General features: G+C 36.7%; 1 long non-coding RNA gene across 1 annotated transcript in view; it reads left to right on the top strand.

The window, feature by feature from the left end:
- Positions 1-602: 602 nt before the first annotated feature.
- The window catches only part of LOC309656522, a 28176-nt gene continuing 6334 nt past the window's right edge, over positions 603-22444 (top strand). The window contains exons 1-2 of the long non-coding RNA XR_014261421.1: positions 603-4664; positions 4980-22421. This is a non-coding gene — a long non-coding RNA (uncharacterized lncRNA). The remainder of the gene's footprint in view (positions 4665-4979; positions 22422-22444) is intronic.

Raw genomic sequence — 22444 nt, forward strand, 5'->3', positions numbered from 1 at the left:
GTCTAACACCAACAATAGCCTAAACTTGGTTTATGAGATGCAAAACAGTGATTGCTGAAAACAAAATATTTATTACTAGAGTAAATATAGAAATGCCTAAACAATAAGTAATCCTTATATGTACTATATTTAGAATAATGAAAAGGAAAAATAGAACCTAAGTAACGAAGAGGGTAACAAACTTTTACAGGGATCTTATAAGGGCCCAACACATTGTTAGGATGTTTAGATACAAACTCTCATTTATGCCTCATAACAACTATATTAGGTAAATAATGTTATTATTCTCATTTTAGAGCTAGAGAAACTGAGGTTTAGAAAGGGTAAGTAATTTACCTAAAGCCACAAAGTTAATACTGATGTCAATATTAGAATTTATGTTTTCTATGTTCAAAGTCAATGTTCTTCCAAATATACTGCCCTGACCCAGGGTAAGAAATTAGGAGTTGAAACATTTTAGATGATTAAACTCAGGGGATATAATGAATGTTGGAGACTGGCACAGAATCTATTCTTCTCTCTCTTTCACTCTCTTGCTCTCTTTCTCACACACACACACACACACACACACACACACACACACACACACACACACACCTCCCCTACCTCTCACAGACATGAAAACCAGGCGAAAGAAAACAAAGGAAAAAAGGAGATTAGTGAAACTACCAGCATTGATGTCTCTTTCATTTCAGCACCACAGATACCAAGAGGCTCAGTATTTCATTTGAAGGAAAGAACAAGGGATTTGGAGTCAGAATCTCAGTCTATATTCCACTCGTGAGTTTCGTTACCTCTGAGATGGGTTAATAATACCACTCTCACAGAGTATTATGAGGATTAAATGAGGCTTTGTGCAGCAATAGGGCATCCTTAATGACAAGGGATTCTAGAGCTTTTAGAAAGAAATAGATGTATTGCACCATCTCCTATTGGGAGCAAACGTGTAATCAAGACAAATCTGAGAGGTAGCAGAGTATGTGTGTAGTATGAGTGCCAAACTCTGTACAGGACAAGTATGAATGCATTCCATCATTCATTCATTCATGTCACAAGTACTCACTGAACCCCTACTTCATTCACAGTCATATTCTGGGCTGTGGGGAACATAGAGAAGGCCCCTGGTCTTAGAAGCTCACATTCTATCTCACAAGTAAAATCCAAATTAAGATAACAAGAAACACAAAAAAATAAGCTGGCAATGAAATCAAGACCGTCTGGGGTACTGAGAATATATAAAGGAGGGTGGCCAGAGAAGTCTTTTCTGAGGAAGTATCATTTGAACTGAAAACTAAAGAATATAAAGGAGAGTCATTTAATGGTGTAAGGGAAAAACATTCCAGGCAGAGAAAGCAGAAGTGCCAAAGCCCCTTGACCATCCATTTCAGTCCCTCCTTCCTTCCAGGAGTAGCCCTTGTCTCACCTCTAGCTCTCCGGAGGTGCACAGCTCTGATCACCTAGGCCCAGAAACCTGGAACTTGCCCTTTTGTCCACATGTTACATCTTGGGTACCAGAGTATCACTGGCCACTTACATAAATGGATATGATGTTCTTATTAGTGTTCTATTCTATTCTTTCTGTGTTCAAAACTACAGACTCCTTGTTTGAACTCCATTGCCACATTTTTAGCTAGATAATACTCCTACAGATTCTGAGGAATGTACAGTCTTTATACATTGGGGACATGGTACCTGAAAATGTATGTAGTGAGTAAATTTTCACATCTAATTGTAGTATACTTTCAAGACTGGAGTATGGATATGCAAGGCTGGATAGAAAAAGAATTTTAATGTTAGGGTAATTCATTTGATCCTAAGGGTCTTGGAGGTCCGGAGATCCCACAGGAGAATACGATAGTGACTTGCTAATTGTAAAAGCCACTATTAGTGTCTGATTTTCACTTTACATCGTCAAAGTCAGAATTTCTTGGAGGGGCATACGTTCTGAGTTTTGTTTCAATGGCAGTTTTGTCAATAGTCAGCTGTTTATTGATGATATGCTGCAGGGGTGGTCTGAAAGCCTGTTCTCATAAATATTCATCAATATCTTGAGTGAAGGAAAAGCAAATTAACTTCCTGTGTTAGCAGAAGATTCTAAATGTGATGTGGAGAATGGCATCAGAGAACAAAATTGCACTTCAAATAACCATGATTCCACAGTGAAAATGAATAATGATCCAAAGTTTATATTTATTCTCTTATGTCCCCCTTAGAGTACAGAGTATCTGGTAGAACTGGCAGTTGGCTAAATGTTATATTAGACATATATATGTGTATATATATATACTGGCTGGAAGTTAGTTCAACATGAGAAAAACAGAAAAATGCAAAGATTGGCCTTTGACCTACCTGCTTCCGGTTTCCCTCAGATTAGCATCCTCTCTGGAAACTTGACAGCAGGTGAATGGAAGCACAGAAGAGTGTATCTCTCACCTTTGATAGATTTGGAGGCAAGAATAGAGAGTAAGAAGATACTAGTAAGAAGTTAAGAACAATACCACAGGGTTTCATGGCCAGTGTTTGCAGTCTGGAAAATTGCCTCCTTTTAAATATGCATCCGTATAAATAACACCTTCAAAGGAGCTATTAACGGTTTTAGGGGGCTAGGGGTTTTTAGGCACATCTGTGGATTTCAGACATCTGTGGTTGCCATGAAACACAGAGCTAAAATGAAGCTCAATTTCACCATATGATATGCCCTCATAATCATGTGTATATTTTACTTCCTTAAAATAAAATTCTCTTTGCTTTAATGAGCTTATTACATACATTCCTTTAACTCTAAGCTCCTCACTGTCATATTGGAAGAGGGGCCATATAAATAATGAGGAAATAAATATCTGTATTATTCTATCCTTTCTTGAGAATAGACCATAGGGAACTGAGGCATAGGGATAAAAGTGAAATCAGTATTTATCTAGGCTATCTAACAGTACATGTTATATATTTTTAGTCTGAGGTTGTTAATGAGGTAGCTCTATCTCCATACTATCACCATTCATTCATTCATTGATAATTATTAAACACTTAATAGTGTACCAGACATTGTGCTAAATCCTGGGAAATTAGCAGTGAGCAAGATAAACACTTTCTTCTTAGAGTTTATAACTGAGTGACGGAGACAGAAAATTAAACAAGCATTGCAAATACAATAATAAATGCTATGACAGAGAAATATGTTTTTCTCTAATCAGGGTCAGAGGTGGAGTTAAGGGGGGATCTCGGAAGAAGAATGTCCAGCTTGACCCTTGAAGGATGGGATGAAGTGAGCAGGGAAAAAGGAAGGGATGTAAGAGCATGGAGTAATTTCAATAAGTGGAAGATGGTGTGTGTGTGTGTGTGTGTGTGTGTGTGTGTGTGTGTTTGTGCATGGATGTTTATATACACTGCTGTGACTATTTCTGGGGCTTCAAAAGCAACAATTATTAAGAATCTTAGATTCAGAGAGAGCAACTCCGCTTTAGGAAAATAGTGTATATGCTTTGTTTTGTTGTTTTGGTTATTTCCTCTGGGACAGTGACTTTTTTTGAATCTTGACCCACAGTAAGAAATACACCTACTTCATGACCAAGTGCATGTATATATGAAGTAAATGTTTTATAAAGCAATACCTACCTCACTGAAGTGTGAGACACTCATACTTTCTAATCTTTTTTATTGTCATAAAAATATATAACATAAAATGTATCATTTTAATCATTTTTAAGTGTAGAGTTCAGTAATATCACATACATTCACCACGTGGGCAACCCCTACCACTATCCATCTCTAGAACTTCTTTCATCTTCCCCAACTGAAACTTTGTACCCATGGAGCACTAACTCTCCGTTCTCCCACCCCCTAGACCCTGACAACCACTATTCTACTTTCTATCTCTATGAATCTGACTACTCCAGTACCTCATATAAGTGGAATCATACAATATCTGTCCTTTTGTGACTAGCTTATTTCATGCAGCATAATGTCCTCAAGATTCATCCATGTTGGGGTTTCCCTGGTGGTGCAGTGGTTGAGAATCTGCCTGCCAATGCAGGGGACACGGGTTCGAACCCTGGTCTGGGAAGATTCCACATGCCGCGGAGTGGCTAGGCCCGTGAGCCACAATTACTGAGCCTGCGCGTCTGGAGCCTGTGCGCCGCAACAAGAGAGGCCGCGATAGTGAGAGGCCCGCGCACCGCGATGAAGAGTGGCCCCCACTTGCCGCAACTAGAGAAAGCCCTCACACAGAAACGAAGACCCAACACAGCCATAACTAAATAAATAAATAAAAATAAACAAAGAGGATGCATTTCAAATAGTAAAAAAAAAAAAAAAGACAACTGAGCAATTTATAAAAAAAAAAGATTCATCCGTGTTGTAGCTGTGTGAGAAGTTTCTTCCTTTTTAAAGTTGTCTCCGATTTTAAAAGTTAGTGTTCTATGGTTATGTACTTTGCAATAGAAATGCGGAAAGTTTTATTTTTTGACTATTCATTGGTAGTAATTTTCTACTTCTCAGAGGAGGTCTGAAGGCTGACCTTTAGGTCACAGGGATAACAGTCCTTTCTTCATAGTTCAGATTCTCTAGAGCCCTGTAGCTTTCTATTTAAGAAGGGCCTGCTTCTGGATTGCCTCCTTCCACCTGAAGATACTGGACCTTACTCCCTTCTTCCCACTTTTCCTTCTGTTATCTTCTTTTTTTTTTTTTTTTATAAATTTTATTTATTTATTATTATTGATTTTTGGCTGTGTTGGGTCTTCGTTTCTGCACAAGGGCTTCCTCTAGTTGCAGCAAGTGGGGGCCACTCTTCATCGCGGTGCACGGGCCTCTCACTATCGTGGCCTGTCGTTGCGGAGCACAGGCTCCAGACGTGCAGGCTCAGCAATTGTGGCTCACGGGCCTAGCCACTCCGCGGCATGTGGGATCTTCCCAGACCAGGGCTCGAACCCGTGTCCCCTGCATCGGCAGGCGGATTCTCAACCACTGCGCCACCAGGGAAGCCCCTCTTCTTTTATATAATATGAATTTCATGTATTATGGATCTTCTTTTTCTGTAATGTTACTGCCTTTTTCTGCCACACTTTAAGGCAAGTTATTCCATCCTTTTTTCCTTCTTTATTCATCTATTTTCCCTTTATGCTCTATTTTTTTACTTCAGAAACAACACAACCTCATTGGTTTGGGGCTCATTAATCAGACTGACTATTTGCTTTGCACAAATTCCTTTCCTATTATACAAGGTAGACCCAAAGATATTAACACATCCTTTCGTTTTCTTAGTTTTCAGAGAATAGTCCATGATGCAAAGTAGGTACGTGAGATTGTATATGCTCGTGTATTAAAGTGTGTAATATTAAAAACACTAAGTTGATACAGCAATTAATGAATATTTATCATCAACGAATACAATAGTCTTCATAAATAAATTTTATAACAACAATAAGGTTCTAAATGCTTTACATATAGAAACTCATTTAAACCTAACAGCAACTCTATATTTTTTCTATTCTATTCTAAAAATGCAAGTTTAGGTGTCCTAAGGTTTTCTTGTCTTACCCGTAGATCAAAATTTACAGTTGAAAAATCCCTGATCAATGGCATGTCCCAAAGTCTGAGTTAAACACAAGACACAGATTCAGGGAGATCATGGAATGGAGAAAAATAAAGATATGTAAAGTGGAACGAGTTGATATGTGTTCATATTGTGTGCACTCTCTGAGCTGAGAGGTGTACATTCTGCATTGCCCAGGATCCAGCATGATGGTGGCATTATGAAGTCTAAGAACAAGTGAAAGGCCCTGAAACACAATATATGGGAAACTGCTGGAAAAAGCAAGAACGCTTCACCCAGCAAGTGTGATCACTTTTTAAGTATTAAGGGCTCTTATCATCATAATTGCTCTAATTGCTGATATCACATAGTATAGATGTAGTGATAACCCACACTTAGGAGGCTATATTTGTTAGGCACTCCTCTTAGAGCTTGTGGCAGAGACATTACTATATACTCATTAAACCCACTTTCTTTCTTCCTGGAAAACCACTAGCCTTCATTTTCCAGGCTTCTCCATCCAGATGTGGCACATGACTAGCTCTAAGCACTTGGATGTGAGAGGAAGTGATCAGTGACAGCTCTAGAGTGTGGTGACTAAGAGCGTGTGTGCCTTTTCCAGTCTTTTGCTTGGCTATTATCTCTGGACCAAATACACAGGATCCAGTGGAAGAATCTGAGGTCCTAGTGGATATTGCTCCTAGATAGAAGGGGCCTGAGATAGGTAACATGATTTTCCTTATAGCTATTACGTAGATGAGAAAAATGAGACTAAAACGTTTAAATAGATTGCCCAAGGTCACATCACATAGCTGCTAAGTGTTGGGGCCAAGTTTCATATCAAGCAGGCTTGTTCCAGAGGCTGTGCTCTTCACACTGGACTCTACCCATTGGCTCTGAGTAGCATGTAACTCGTTAAATTCTCACAGCAATTCCATGAGGTGTTGTCTCCCTTATGTAGGTGAAAAAATTGAATTTGAGGAAGGATAAGTGATTTATAAGTTCCAGAATTAGCATTTGACTCCAAGTTTGTAAGACTCAAGAGCTCTTTTTAATATGCCATATTTTTTTTACAACATGGCATGTAATGTACATAAAAGATGTATGCAATTCTGGAGAGCAGAAGAAGCCACAGGAGTGGAAGATATAGGGAAGCCAATTTTGGTTTAATGATGGAAGATTTTTCTAACGATATGATCTGTCCAACAATGGAATGACGCTGCCTTATGAGGCAGTGATTCCCCACCACAGGACTGCAGCACAGGCTAGATGAGTCTTTAAGACAGATGTTTTAAAGACGATTACTGCACGTGGTATGTATTTTACTTTTGATCTCTCAAATGCCTTCGAATTCTGAAATTCTGTGATAAGGACCTATTAGAAGGTCAGAACTTGAGATTCTAGAGTGGCAAAGGCTGTGCTGCAGAGACACATGGAAAGTGACAATCTATGGAATCTGACTGTGGCAGGTTAGACAGATTTAATAATTAACGGCCCATAAACTCCATTATCTACTTGATATTGTTAGAATTAGGTGCCAGTCTCAGGTGGAGACTTCATCACTGTTGTTAGACCTCTGTTCTAATTAGCAGGCCTAAGAATCTGGTTGTGAATCTGGGATGTTGCCGAAGGCAAGGGAAACAACCTCAAAGAGAAGTGACAGAAGAAGAACAGATGTAAATGTTTTATGGCCGAAGAGGCCATTTCCTTGCCCCTGCCTCTGTCTGGAGACTTGAAGTCCTGAGACATATCCACTCTGCTTCAAGGAGGCTGCCTGACCCTGACCAGCTGCTTCATCATTTAATGCATTCATTATGTCTGAGGTCGGCTTTAATTTTCCAGGTCCTCATCTCGATGCCTGTGGATAAGTGCATAAAAAGCCTATCATCAAAACATTATGCCCTCAACTCCACAAGTCTTTTGGTATCCTCTTCAGGATTTCAAAAACTCAGACAAAATGCAAGTCACATTTTACATCCAATGTGGGATAACTTTTTTTCTCTGCATTACAGTATGTGCCGAATTTGATTCCTGTGACAATTCATATTGTACAAAGTGAAAGGAAGCTTTCAGCCTGTTCTTTTTTTCTTCCTTCCATATGGCTGATTGATTCATCTCATACTACAAACTCTTTTTCTTATGAAAATGTGATCTCTGGTGATTTAAATGAATATATCACTGCTTAAATGGTGCAGCATGGCATAGTGTTTCCATTTCAAAGCACAAGCTACAGAGTTGGAGAGAACTGGGAATGAAATACAGCCCTGAACTCTTATTAGCTATGAAACACTGAGCAAATCATTTAACTTCTCTGGGCTTGCATTCCCTTAACTGCAAAATCAGGGTGCATCTGAAGCTGCAAATTCCTTCCCTTATCTAAGAGTCATTATATCTTTTGATTATTTTATTTATCACTTTTTCATTTGGCAGCCAAAATTCATTGCCCTATTTCTGTGTGCCAGGCATGGTATTAGGCGCCAGGGAGACAGCAATGAATAAGAAAACATGATCTTCGCTGCTGTTGAGCTTAGTGTATGCTAGGGAATATAAGTTAAATAACCAGTTACACACTTAATTGCTTAATTACAATTGTGAATAGTGCCTGGAAGGAGAAGAATGGGGACTTAAAAGAGTGATCGGTAGGAATGTAGGGGAGGAAAAGTTCTCCTCTACCCTCTTTGGGTCTCTGGCTGGGCCTAAGAATTAAACTGACATGAAATTCATTAACAGGAGAAAAGCGTACAAATTTTATTAAATTTTTATGTATATGAAGAGAATGAAGACCCACAGAAGTGACCAGAGCAGGAAACTTTGATACCTTTTAGACAAAGAGACAACACATTTGTGAAGGATTATTAAGACAAAGGGATTTGAGCTAGGGAGAGTAAATGGTGAAGAAGTAACTAGGAAGATAGGGGTGAGTTTAACAAGGTTTCTTTGTACAGATTTCTCAGCCCCAAATTCTTTGTGATAAGATGTTTTCCTTCTTCCTCGTACAAGGAGGGTGCCTTTCACATGGGAGTTTTATCTTTTGCTTTTAGGAAGAAAAAAGAGGGTCAGAGTGTCCTTCTTGCACCTGCTATTTCTTAAGTGTCTTTGATTCAAAATAAAGGAATATGACTTATTCTGGGGGACTGGAGAAGACTGATCTGAGAAAATGACATTTAAACTAACTTCATTCATTCATTTGTTCATTCATTCATGTATTTATTATTTAATCAACAAGTATTTACTAAACACTGATTGAACCCCAGGCACTATCATAGGTTTTAGGGAATTTTTGGAGAAAAAAAGATAGACAAAACTCTCACAAAGAGCTTAACATCTAATGATTTTTTCCCCTAACTTCGTTCTCAGTGCAAAATATGCTATTGGAGGATGAGGAGAGTTTGTTATAAGACAATAAAATAGAGAAGGCACTTTGAGGTGAAAGTACTGGCACTTATTTTATGGGAGAAAAACACGAAAGAAATTTAAAGTAAGTTAAAGCAAAGCTTTGGCTGAGAGGAATATGGAGAAGAAAAATTTATGTGTAAAACTTGGTAATTTGTCTGGGGAACTTAGTGTGATGTCAGAATGAGTTCTGATGAGAGTATTACTGAGAGCCATTACTCAACTCTCTGATTTGGTTGGGTGCTTATTCCTTCTAGAATAAATGGTGACATTGTTCACTAGCTTGTGGACTCAATGACAAAGCAGAGCCAGCTGCATAATCTGTGAATTTTCTGTCAAATTCAGATAACACTCTAATACCTATTTCAAAAATCAGGAATATTTTCCCTCATTGTGGTCATTCTATTTCTTCTTAATGTTGAGGAATATTCATGCTGTAGTTTATGGGTTGTACGTTGTTGACATGTAAATATGACTATGGAATCCATATTTACAGATGCAATAATCATCAACCTGCCTACCCCATTAAGTGGGTGTCACATACAGGATGTTCTGCTTATCAACAAGACTGTCAACTTTGCTTCTAAATATCTCTAAAGTACCCACTCTTCTCTCCATCACCACTTTTTCTAAGGCACAATCACCTCTAGCCTGGAATAATTACAACACCCTCCCAAATGGTCTACATTCCACTCATTTAGACACTCCCCCAACCCCTTTCACACTGCAGTCAGAATGACCTTGTCAAAAATGTAGATCTGATCAGGCTACATTCTGTTTATTATCTTCATGATTATGAGAAAATATGACCTTGACTGGTCTGGCTCCTCTCTACCTCTTTAGCCTCATCATGAATGAGGCTGTTCCTGACTTTTGGTACTCGGTACTCTCAACACGATGACTTCCTTTCAGGCTTCCTCCCACCATAAGCCTTTGCACACATTTATTTCCTCTTTCTAGAAAGATCAGGAGCACATTCATGAACTATCATTTCAACCCCTTGTCCTTGTGAGGCATCTGCTTGGCAAAACACCAACCCTGGGTCAATTTGTTTTCTTGGTGCAAGAAAAAAAAAAAACATAGAGTGAGTTAGAATAATTTCCAGCATTATTAAGGACCCTAAAATTCATTTTCCATAAGAATGATTTCAAGCCTTCATGATTATTTTCAATCTGCCTTTCCATCACCCTGTCATGAACTCATACAAAATCTCTATTCTTACCCTACCAAGAAAACAAAAGTTACCAGTATGAAGTTTTCAACCTTCTCTACCAACTTCCTGCCTCACTGGCACCTTCACAGATTGATTTTCCAAACTTCCCTCACTCATTTCCTCCTATGAATTGTCTGAGGATAACCCTGCCACCTGTTTTACATTATTCTTCTCCCATCTCCTCGGAGACATTACTTTACCTATTAGCATATTTTCTTTATCATCCCCCCATATCAGTAGCTTTCAGTACTTTCCATTTCTTCCTCCCACTTCTTGAAACCCTCTCCTTTCCTATTCTTTCTTAATTTAGTCTCCTGGTTCTCCTCCCATCTGTCTGGCTTCTTCTTTTTTGCCTTCCCCCATTCCCAGTCCCTTGAATATGTATACTCTCAAAGAACATAGATGTTAAACCACTTTACTTCCTTCTATGCAGTTTCTCCCTTAAAAGTCTCATTACCTTATCTACTCAAAATTGTTTTTGGTGAAAATCTTATGAAAATTATAGTCCTTATTTTTTTGGTCTTTTTTGTTTAATTGGTGAATACACCCATAATGTAGTGTAGCTGATTTACTTTATTATGCTTGAAAACAAAACAACTTGTTATTTTTTTCCAGTTTTATTAAGATATAATTGACATACAACACTGTATAAATTTAAGGTGTACAGAATAATGATTTAGCTTATGTACATCATGAAATGATTATCACAGTAAGTTTAGTGACCATCCGTCATCTCATATAGATACAAAATTAAGGAAATAGAAAAAATATATTTGCCTTGTGATGAGAACTCTTAGGATTTATTCTCTTAACAACTTTCATATATAACATATACCAGTGTTAATTATATTTATCATGTTTTACACTACATCCCTAGTACTTATTTATCTTATAACTGGAAGTTTGTACCTTTTGACCACCTTCATCCAAGTCCCCCTCCCCCCACCTCTGGTAACCACAAATCTAATCTCTTTTTATATGCTTGTTTGTTTGTTTGTTAAGTATAATTGACCTACAATACTATGTTAGTTCCTGGTACACAACACAGTGATTTGATATTTCTATACATTTTAAAATTATCACCATGTTAGATCTAGTTACTATCTGTCACCAGGCAAAAATATTGCATAGTTATTGACTATAGTTCCCACACTGTACATTTCATACCTGTGACTCATTTATTTTATAACTGGAAGTTTATACCTCTTCATCTCCCTCACCTATTTCTCTCCTACCACCACTCTCCTCCCTGATAACTACTATTTGTTCTCTTTATCTATGACTCAGTTTCTATTTTATTTTGTTTGTACTTTTTTTTTTTTTAGATTCCACATATAAGTGAAATCACACAGTGTTTGTTTTTCTTTCTCTGTCTGATTTATTTCACTTAGCATAATACCTTTTAAGTCCATCCATGTTGTCACAAAAGGCAAAATTCTACGTTTTTATGACTGAGTAATATTCCAAGGTATATATTTACCACATCTTCTTTATCCATTTATATACTAATGGACACTTAGGTTGCGTCCATATCTTGGCTATTGTAAATAAAGCTGAAGTGAAAATAGGCATGCATATAGCTTTTCTAATTAGTGTTTGTGTTTTCCTTGGATAAATTCCCAGGAGTGGAATTGCTGGATCATATGGCAATTGTAATTTTTAATTTTGGGGAGGAAACTCCATACTGTTTTCCATAGTGGCTATACCAATTTACATTCCCACCAACAATGCATAAGGTTTCCTTTTCTTCCCATCCTCCCTAACACTTATTATTTGTTGTCTTTTTGATAACAGACATTTTTGATAATGTCTTTTTTTCATTCTGAAGGGTGCAAAGTGTTATCTCATTGTGGTTTATATTTGCATTCTCTAGTGATGATGAGCATCTTTTCATGTGCCTGTTGGCCATCTATATGTCTTCTTTGGAAAAATGTCTATTCAGGTCCTTTGCCCATTTTTTAGTCAGGTTGTTTGTTTTTTTGATGTTGAGTTGTATATGTTCTTTATATATTTTGGATATTAACCCCTTATCAAGTATATCATTTGCAAATATCTTCTCCCATTTAGTAGGCAGTCTTTTTGTTTTATTGATAGTTTCCTTCACTGTAAAAAAGCTTTTTAGTTTAATGTAGTCCCATTTGTTTATTTTTGCTTTCGTTTCCTTTGCCTGAGGAAACGTTTACAAAAAATATTGCTAACACTGATGTCAAAGCTTGTATGGCCTATGTTTTCTTCTAGAAGTTTTATAGTTTCAAATCTCACATTTAAGTCTTTAATCCATCTTGAGTTTATTTTTGTATATGGTGTGAGAAAATAGTCCAGTTTGATTCTTTTGCATGTAGCTGTCCAGTTTTGCCAAAACCATTTATTGAAGAGGCTGTCTTCTTCCCATTATATACTCTTGCCTGTTTTGTCATAGATTAATTGACCATATAGGCATAGGCTCATTTTTGGCCTCTCTTTTCTGTTCCATTGATCTCTGTATGTGTTTTTGTGCTAGTACCATACTGTTTTGATGACTGTAGCTTTGTAGTATAGTTTAAAATCAAAGCCTGTGATACTTCCAGATTTATTCTTCTTTCTGAAGCTTGTTTTGGCTATTTGGGGTCTTTTCTGTTTCCATACAAATTTTAGAATTATTTGTTCTGGTTCTGTGAAAAATACCATGGGCATTTTGGTTGGCATTTCATTGACTCTGTAGATTGCCTTGAGTGTTATTCTCATTTTAACAATATTAATTCTTCTAATTCATGAGCATAGTATATGGTTCCATTTGTTTATGTCACCTTCAATTTCTTTCATCAGTGTCTTACAGATTTCCAAGTACAGGTCTTTTACCTCCTTAGTTAGATTTATTCATAGGTGTTTTATTCTTTTTGATGTGATTGTAAATGGGATTATTTTCTTAATTTCTCTTTCTGACAGTTTGTTGTTAGTGTGTATAGAAATGTAACAGATTTCTGTACATTAATTTTGTATCCTGCAACTTTACTCTATTCACTGATGAGTTCTAGTAATTTTTTTGGTGCTGTCTTTAGAATTCTCTCTGTATAGTATCATTTCAGCTGCAAACAGTGACAACGTCATTTCTTCCTTTCCAATTTGTTTTACTTCTTTTTCTTGTCTGTTTGCTGTGGCTAAGACTTCTAATACTAGGTTGAATAAAAATGACAAAAAGTGGACATCCTTGTCTTGTTCACCTGTTATTATTTTAAAAGAAACCATCAAAATAACATTTATGTGAGGTCACTGAGTTCTGCAAGGGGTGTGTGGTTTCTGATGCACAATGGGAAAGAATGACTAGAGTCAGTTCACTGTCCTTTGCCACAAGACATACTGATGTGTTAGAGTTTGACAGTGAGTATTAATCCCTCTATATTTACTTCCTAGAGTTCTAATACCGTGATGCTTTATGTGTGTGGTGTTATTTTCCTTGTATTTCCTAGATGCTGAATATACATTACCTACAAATTTCTTACTATGTAGAAGAACTTTAGTTATTTTCATTTTCTTCTCTCTTATTTAATTCTCTTCTTACTTATTCACTGACTGACTCTTCAATAAATCTTTATTGATTGCTACCCAAGATATGGTGGTGAATAAGAAAAGTCCCCATTCAAGTAGCTTTCTGCTTAATGGCAGACCAATAACTGTAACTTGAATTTTCTTAGGGGTTTCCCCATTTCAGGTACACATTGGATCATTTTAATATTTATAATATTAACTTTGACACAATTTCCCCCAATTTGTAAATGTCACCCAGCAGCTTGCAAATCTATCTCAGGATATTGGAAGTTCTCAGGGAGGTTTCCTCATGTGTTTAGAAGTCAACCTCTCAGCACAGGCTTTATCTCATGCACAGGATCCTTCTCACTGATATTTTCTGATAAACTACTCAAAAGAGGCTCTTCTTACTGTAAAAATGTACAGGTCCACACCAAGTTTTAAGTTCCAGTGTTCTCAAAGCCTCCAAATGCTGAGGTGCCAAATAATTTTATATTCACTTTAGAACACCTATACTAGAGGCATACTCTATTCTATGAAAATATATCTTAAGTTTTTTATACAAATAACATCTACCCTCTGCCTATAGCAACTCCTCTACACAGGTGATTGGGTGAAGGGACAGATACTATGCTACTTGTGATTGTTAATTTTATGTGTCAACATGGCTAGTCTATGGTGCACAACTGTTTGATCAAACACCAGTTTAGATGTTGCTGTGGAGGTATTTTTTAGATGTGAATATTTAAATCAACAGACTTTGAGTAAAGCCCATTACCCTCCATAATTGGGAGAGCCTCATCCAATCATGTGGAGGCTTTAAGAGAAAAGTGAGGTCCCCAGAAGAGGAAGGAATTCTGTCTCCAGACTGCCTTCAACTCAAGACTGCAACATTGACACCTGCCAGAATTTCCAGGCTGCTGGCCTGCCCTGCAAATTTCAAGCTTGCCAGCCCCACAATCATGTGGACTAGTTCCTTAAGGTACATCTCAGATTGCTCTATCTTTCTGTGTCTCTGCATCCTATTGGTTCTGTTTCTCTGGAGAACCCTCTAAATACACTGTCCTCACCATCTGTTAATCCACCCCCATAAACAACTCATAAAATCTCTTCCATCCTGCTTAATTAAAAATCCTAAATTGTGATGTAAATGGATTATAAAGTAATTGTTGCACAGAATGCCACATGTGATAGGCTGAAAAGTAGCCTTCCAAAGATGTCTGAGTACTAACTATCAGAACCTGTGAATATGTTACTTTACATGGCAAAAAGGACTTTGCAGATGTGATTAAGATTCTTGAGATGAATACAGTATCCTGGATTATCTAGGTAGAATCAATGTAAACACAATGTCTGTATAAGTGGAAGGTAAGGGGATCAAATTAGGGAGAATGTAATGTGACAACAGAAGCAGAGATTGGAGTGATGTAGCCATGGGCTAAGGAATGTGGGTATCTCTAGAAGCTGGAAGAGATAAGGAATGGATTCTCCTCTAGAGCCTCCAAAGAAACCAACCTTATCAACACCTTGATTTTAGCCTTGCAAGAGTCATTTCATACTTCTGATCTCCAAAATTCTAAGAGAATAAATTTCTGTTGTTTCAAGCCACTAAGTTTGTAGTAATTTGTTGCAGTAGCAATAAGAAAAACTAATACATCAAACTTTCCTGAAGTTCAGCCTTGACTGTAGCCTGTGCTCAAACTGAGATTCCTACTATATGAAAATGAGCAGTTAAAATATAGTGTGATAGACTCACACTTCTAACCAACTGGTATCAGACTTGCCTTCATGCCATAAATAACTGGAAAAATGGACCAAATATGTTAAACAACTCTTTTCAGGCATTACACAGTCAGCATTTCAACAATGTGTCCCCAGCTAAGGAAAATAAATGAGGTGAGCCCTATGTTTTTCCCAGTGTTCTTCTTGTAGGCACTTTCTGGACCATGGTAGAGGGAGGAAAATTGAATACAGTGGTCTCTCTTAGTTGAGGACACAGAAATCAGAGTTTAAGGACACAAAGGTGGCTGAAATCTGGGATCTGCATAGAAAAAGAGTCCAAGAAGTACGTGTAGAGATTTATTTGAGCTTTCGGATGAACAATAAGCTGCATATGTATAGGGCTAAACTGCATGAAGTAGAATAAAGAAAAACTACCACTGAGTTATAAGCTGAGCAGTTCCCAAAGCTCAAACATTGCTATGAGACATTTGAGCCCCAGTCAGGCAAAGTAGAGAAATGTATTGAACACACAGGACACTTAGCAGAGACCACAGAATGATAGCAGGGCTAAAGTAGCCTTAAAGAAAAATCTTCTTTAGACTTATTGTAACAAAATATATAAACAGGTCTCTAAAGAATTAAGCCAACCCACAGGTTCCTTGGTTGCTTGATAGAACAAGGCCCAACATTCTTTTTATTTATTTATTTATTTATTTATTTATTTATTTATTTATTTATGGCTGTGTTGCGTCTTCATTGCTGTGTGCGGGCTTTCTCTAGTTACGTCTAGCAGTGGCTTCTCTTGCTGCAGAGCACGGACTCTGGGTGCGTGGGCTTCAGTAGTTGTGGCATGTGAGCTCAGCAGCTGTGGCTTGTGGGCTCTAGAGCGCAGGCTCAGTAGTTGTGGCACACGGACTTAGTTGCTCTGTGGCATGTGGGATCTTCCTGGACCAGGGATCTAACCCGTATCCCCTGTATTGGCAGCAGGATTCTTAAGCACTGCGCCACCAGAGAAGTCTCCCAACATTCTTTATAGAAAATCTTTTAAACAAAGAACAATATAAATTTCACACTGTCCAAATTCACTTAAAAGTCATGAGAAGCAGGATAATGTGACCTATTACAAGCAGAAAAATTAGTTAGTAGAAATAGACCCAGAAATGACAGAGATAATAGGATTACCAATGGCTTTTAATAGTCAGTAGACTTAAAATAGTGATTATAAGTGTGCTGGGGTTTAAAGAAAAACATAAACATAATGAAGCTACAAGTGGAAAATACAAAAAAAGAACTAAAAAATCATTTTAGAGTGGAAAATGCACTATATAAAATGAAAATATTAATGGTATTAACAACAGACAGGAAACTGCAGAATAAGACTTCAGTGATCTTGAAGATATATTAATAAAAACTATTCAAACTAAAATACACAGAGAAAAAAGTTCTATTCAAACTAAAATACACAGAGAAAAAGATCTTAGTGATATGTGGGATAATATCAAGTAGTCTATTATACATGAGGAAAAAACTGACAAAACTGAAAAAGATACAGACATACTGACAGTCATATTTGTAAATTTCCCTAATCCTCTCTCAGTAACTGGTAGAACAAATATATGTACTAACAAGTATCAACCAACTCGATCTAATAGTTCAAAGCACCCATAGGTCAAGTAGAAATTACATGAGGATTTAGAAAATATTTTTTACTGAATGACAGTGAAAACACAGCATATCAAAATTTGGGTGATGAAACTAAAACATTATATAGAGGGAAATTTATAGATTTAAGTTCTTATTTTAGAAAAGAATACAATGTATCTAAAATAAATTACCCAAGTTTCTTTCATAAATGTTACCAAAAGAAAAGCAAATTAAACCTAAAGTAAGTAGAAGATAAAAGTAATATAAATAAATAAATGAAATAAAAATAATAAAAAGTAGAAGGTAATAAGCAAATAAGAGATAATAATAATAACAGAAAGCAATGAAAGAAAAAATGAAAAATAGAGAAAATTAATGAAATTTAAGGGTTTTTCTTTGATGACATCAATAAAAGTGAACACACTCAAGTTAATTGAACATGAAAAAAGAAAATGATATAAATTACCAATGTCCTAATGAAAAAAGATATCTCTACATATTTTAACCAAATTAAAAGAATAACAAAGAATATTATGATATTATATGAATAATATGTCAATAAATTTGGCATTTTAGATATAACAGATAAAGTCCCTTGAAAGGCACATATTACAAAAATTGGCCCAAGAAGAAATAAAATTTCAAAAGCCATATATCTAAGAAATAAATTGAATTTATAATTAAAAACTTTCCCATGAAGAAAAATCTAGTTCAAGATAACTTCACTTGTGAATTCTATACAAACTTTAAGAAAAAAATAATATTCATCATTTACAAAATACAGAAAGAAGGAAAACTTCTAAACTCATTTTATGGTATTAATGTTACAAAATTACAGCATTCCAGAATACAAAACTACAGGTGAATACTCTTATATACTCTTACGTGAACATAAATGATAAAATCCTTTACATAACATTAGAAAAATCAAATCCAGCAATATATAATAAGTAATATACACCTTGACCAAACGAAATTTATCCCTAGAGTCAAAAATTGGTTTATAATTTGAAAATTGATCAATGAATTTTTACCATATTACTAAAATAAAGGAGAAAAAACATTTAATAATCTCAGTAGATGCAGAAAGTGCATCTCAGTACATTCAGTAGATAAAGCAGATGGAGAAAGTGCACTTGACAACACAATACCAAATCATGATAAAAGCTCTCAAAATAGTAGAAATGGATAGGAATTTCTTCAAACTAAAAAAGAGCATCTACACAATCCTTCATCTAACATCATATTTAATGGTTCTAAGTTTGGGAAAAAAGATAAAGATCTCCATTCTCAACATTTCTCTTCAGGATTTTACTGGTGGTCCCAGTCAGTGTAATAAGGGAAGTAGAAGAAATAAAAGACGTATAAACCGAAAAGAAAGAGGTAAATGTGTCTTCATTTGCAGATGACATGCTTGTGTATGTACATGATATTAAGAATCCATAAAAAAGCTACTAGAACTAAAAATGAATTTAGCAAGATCGGAAGATACAAAATCACTGTAGAAACTTCAGTTGTATTTCTCTATACTAGCAATGAATAATTAAAAAATGAAATTAGTACTATATAAATGCATCATGTCAAATTGACATCAAAAACTTATAAATCTAGGATTGAATTTAATTAAATATATTTAAGAACTGTACACTAGAAATGACAAAATTGCTGAGAGAAATGAAATATCCAAATAAATGGAGAGATATACTATGTTTGCTTAACACAGTATGACTGGCTCTTATTTAATGTAACTTATACTTCAGTAAGTTTGATTTAAAAAAAGAGAACTATGTGTACAGTGTGATAAATACTGTCCTGATGGTAGTCAGGACTCTTAATACAGTTTTGTGTGGATGAAAGACTTTCCAGAAATCTTCCTTGTATTTGATTAATGTAGGAAGAGTAGATTTAGAGAGACAAAGAGAGAAGGGTGTTTCTGATAGACAGACTATCATGAGTCTGGTACATTTAGCCAGCCAGATGTTCAGTAGACTTGGGATACAGAATGTGAGGTGTGGACACTGAAAGATGGAACTGGGAAAGATCAGATCATGAAAGGCCTCTTAGCAATACTTTGAGAATGAGCATCTCCTTAAATATTGTATCCCAGGTGCCTCTCAGGCACCCTTATCCCTTATCCCAGCCATACTTGGAGTTTGGGATTTTCCTTAAGAATCCTTTATCTTTTCATTGTATACAGATAGGTTGAAAAGTAGATACTCTGCCCTTGGGGCAGAGAGACAGATTTGGATGTCTTCCCACTTGAATCCTCCAGGGTACTTTTAGATCAGGTGGTAGCATCCCTGCCGGGAGAAAGAGAGGAATTATAAACACAGGATGTCTAGAAGGTGTTGAGCAGAGTACTGGTCACTGGTTACCAGTCCCAGAGGAGGAATCTCACTACATGGAGGAAAGCAAAGAGCATCACTATGCCAACCATCAGAAACAGAAATCCAAACAGTTCTGCCCATTGCGTCTTGGTATTGGAGTCACCAAGGAAAACACAAGGCGGTCAAGCACTGGATGAAACAACACTTTACTTACATAGAGGATGGTGAGCATCTGTCCCCCATGGCTGACAGGTCTTTCACAGGGCAACTGGCCTATGTCCACCCCTCTCTTGCTGTAGTGGAAGGTACCCTGTCCCCTTTCCAGATAAGACAGATGTAGCAGTGGGGTTGGCCACTGCCATATAATGCACACGTTTTAAGCAGAACAAAAGAGCACTCAGTGAATCAGAAACAGAGAAAGATATTCTCACACAGGGTGAGAAACCTGGCTCAGGCTGTGTTCCTTATTTCTGGATGAAAAGTGTTCCAGACTCAGGGCCCTTTCTTATGCAGCTGAGTGGGAGTTGAAAGACTGCTCATATGAGACTGCCTTTCCCAACAGAAGAAAACTAGTCTTGAAGCTTTTTTGAAGGCAGTAGAGGCTATTTGGTTGAGTTTGTGACTCATATTCTGTTTGGAGTGTTCCTTTAACTCCAAGGGCTAAGAGGGATGGACTAGGAAGGGCTCAAGTGAGAGGAAGTTAGATGCTGGTCGCTGGCTGTTGAGTACTTATTCCCATTTGTAGACATGATCACATCTGGGTTTTCTTCTGTATCAATTCACTTAGCTCCCAGCACAGAAAGGATGACAGAAGCCCTCTTATGGAATTCTGTCCCAGAATTTGACATTAGTGGATGAAGTACAACAGCTCTGAAAGAAAGGAATTTTGAAGATAATCCTCTTATTAAGTACAGGCATACTTGTTTTATTGCACTTCACTTTATTTAGTGCTTCTCATATTGATTTTTTTACAAATTGAAGGTTTGTGGCAACCCTGAGTCAAGCAAGTCTATTGGTGCCATTTTTCCAATAGCATTTGCTCACTTTTTGTCTCTGTGTCACTTTTGGTAATTCTTGCAGTATTTCAAACTTTTGCATTATTATTATATTTGTTATGCTGATCTGTGATCAATGATCTTTGACTCTCTGAAAGCTCAGATGATGGTGAGCATTTTTCAGCGACACAATACTTTAAATTAAGGTATGTACACTGTTTTTTAGACATAATGCTATTGCACACCTAATAGACTATAGTATAGTGTAAACATAACTTTTGTATGCACTGGGAAATCAAAAAATTCATGTGACTTGCTTTATTGTGATACTTGCTTTATTGCTGTGGTCTGACATTGAGCCCACAATATTTCTGAGGTATGCCTTTATAGATTTTCATGCTTCTCTTTATATGTAATGTTCCCAGCACCTTTAATAATTTCTCATCATATTGGTCATCATTCAATTACCCTAGTTAGCCAATGCACTTCCTGGAATGTTTGTGCCTTTGTTAGTTAACTAAATAGTGCCTGGTTCTCAGGGGAACACCATATCACTGATGTGGAGTGTCCTGTGCAAAGCGGAGTAGTACCAGTTCCACCCTTGATCTGGACTTACTATAGTCCCCTAAGCTTACATTAGTTTATTTTTTTTCCTACCATTCAAAACAAACTTTATTCTACATAGCAACTCCGTGGAATAAGATAGATTTGAGAGAAGGGAAAAATGGACTGTTACCATCTATGATGGAAACTTAGAAGACTCAATTAAATGATCAGTTGTAAAACACATTTAGCATTATTTACCCTTCCCCAAAATGTTACTGAAAAGCCTACTTGAATGGAAAAATCTTTAAAAATATATTTGATTTTTCATATGTAGTGACTAAGTTAAATAAAAACAGACAGAAGCCAAACATGTACAACAACACAGAAATGTAGGTACATATTGCACTATTAAGCACTGTCATGGGGTTATCATTCAGCTGGAAGCAAAGTGAACATTTCTTTCTCTTACTTTTTTTTTTTGGTTAAAAAAATAAAAGCTTGTCTTTTTGATGCAAATTAAGAAAATTTCTTAGGTTAAGAAGTCTGGCACTTTGACTTATTTCTTCTGTTGAATTTCAGTAGTACATAAAAGTTATAATTCCAACTCAAAGATACATTTGCTTTTTTTCAAGAAAATAACTTAGTAACAAAAGGAAAGTTATTAAGTTGGGAATAATGCCCCTGAAATTAGCGTGTTCTTTTATTCTACTCTAAAAATGTGAGACATCCATTCATGACAAGCAATGATGAGTATACCCAGGGTAGATCATTTGATATCCTGTGTTATTTTATTTCTTTGAAAAATAAGCTTCCAGGAACCATCTTCATATGTGAATATCCTCTGAAGGATGTCTCTGTCAATTCAATAAGGTTTTTTTATTTTTTATTTTTTTATTTTTATTTTTTTTTTTAAATTGAGTTTTTTTTTTTAATTTTATTTGTTTATTTATTTTTGGCTGTGTTGGGTCTTCGTTTCTGTGCTAGGGCTTTCTCTAGTTGCGGCAAGCAGGGGCCACTCTTCATCGCGGTGTGCAGGCCTCTCACTATCGCGGCCTCTCTTGTTGCGGAGCACAGGCTCCAGACGCGCAGGCTCAGTAATTGTGGCTCACGGGCCTAGTTGCTCCACGGCATGTGGGATCTTCCCAGACCAGGGCTTGAACCCGTGTCCGCTGCATTGGCAGGCAGATTCTCAACCACTGCGCCACCAGGGAAGCCCCAGTAAGGTTTTTTTAAAAGTCCTATGATCAGAGGCCATGTTTCTAGTATGTCTTGACAGAGGATCCTCTTGAGGCCAGAAAATGAGGTCAATCACACACAGGAAAGTCAAACAGTGTAATGGTCAAGAAACACCTAAAGAATAGAAGATCTTTCACTAGATTTGTTCAAGAAGAAATTTACCTTCAATTTCAACCAGAAGTCAGAGGCTAGCATACCTCTAATTGCCCAGTAGCAGACAGATTAATCAGCTTCTAGCTAGGCACTGAGGCAGCTTGCTATCATTTTAGAAAAAAATAATCTGCTTGATTGTTACTCAAATTCTGGAAATAGTTTAAAATGTTAATCTTTTTTA

The sequence above is a fragment of the Balaenoptera physalus genome (genome assembly GCF_965194825.1).
Source record: "Balaenoptera physalus genome assembly, chromosome: 1".
Lineage (NCBI taxonomy): Eukaryota > Metazoa > Chordata > Mammalia > Artiodactyla > Balaenopteridae > Balaenoptera > Balaenoptera physalus.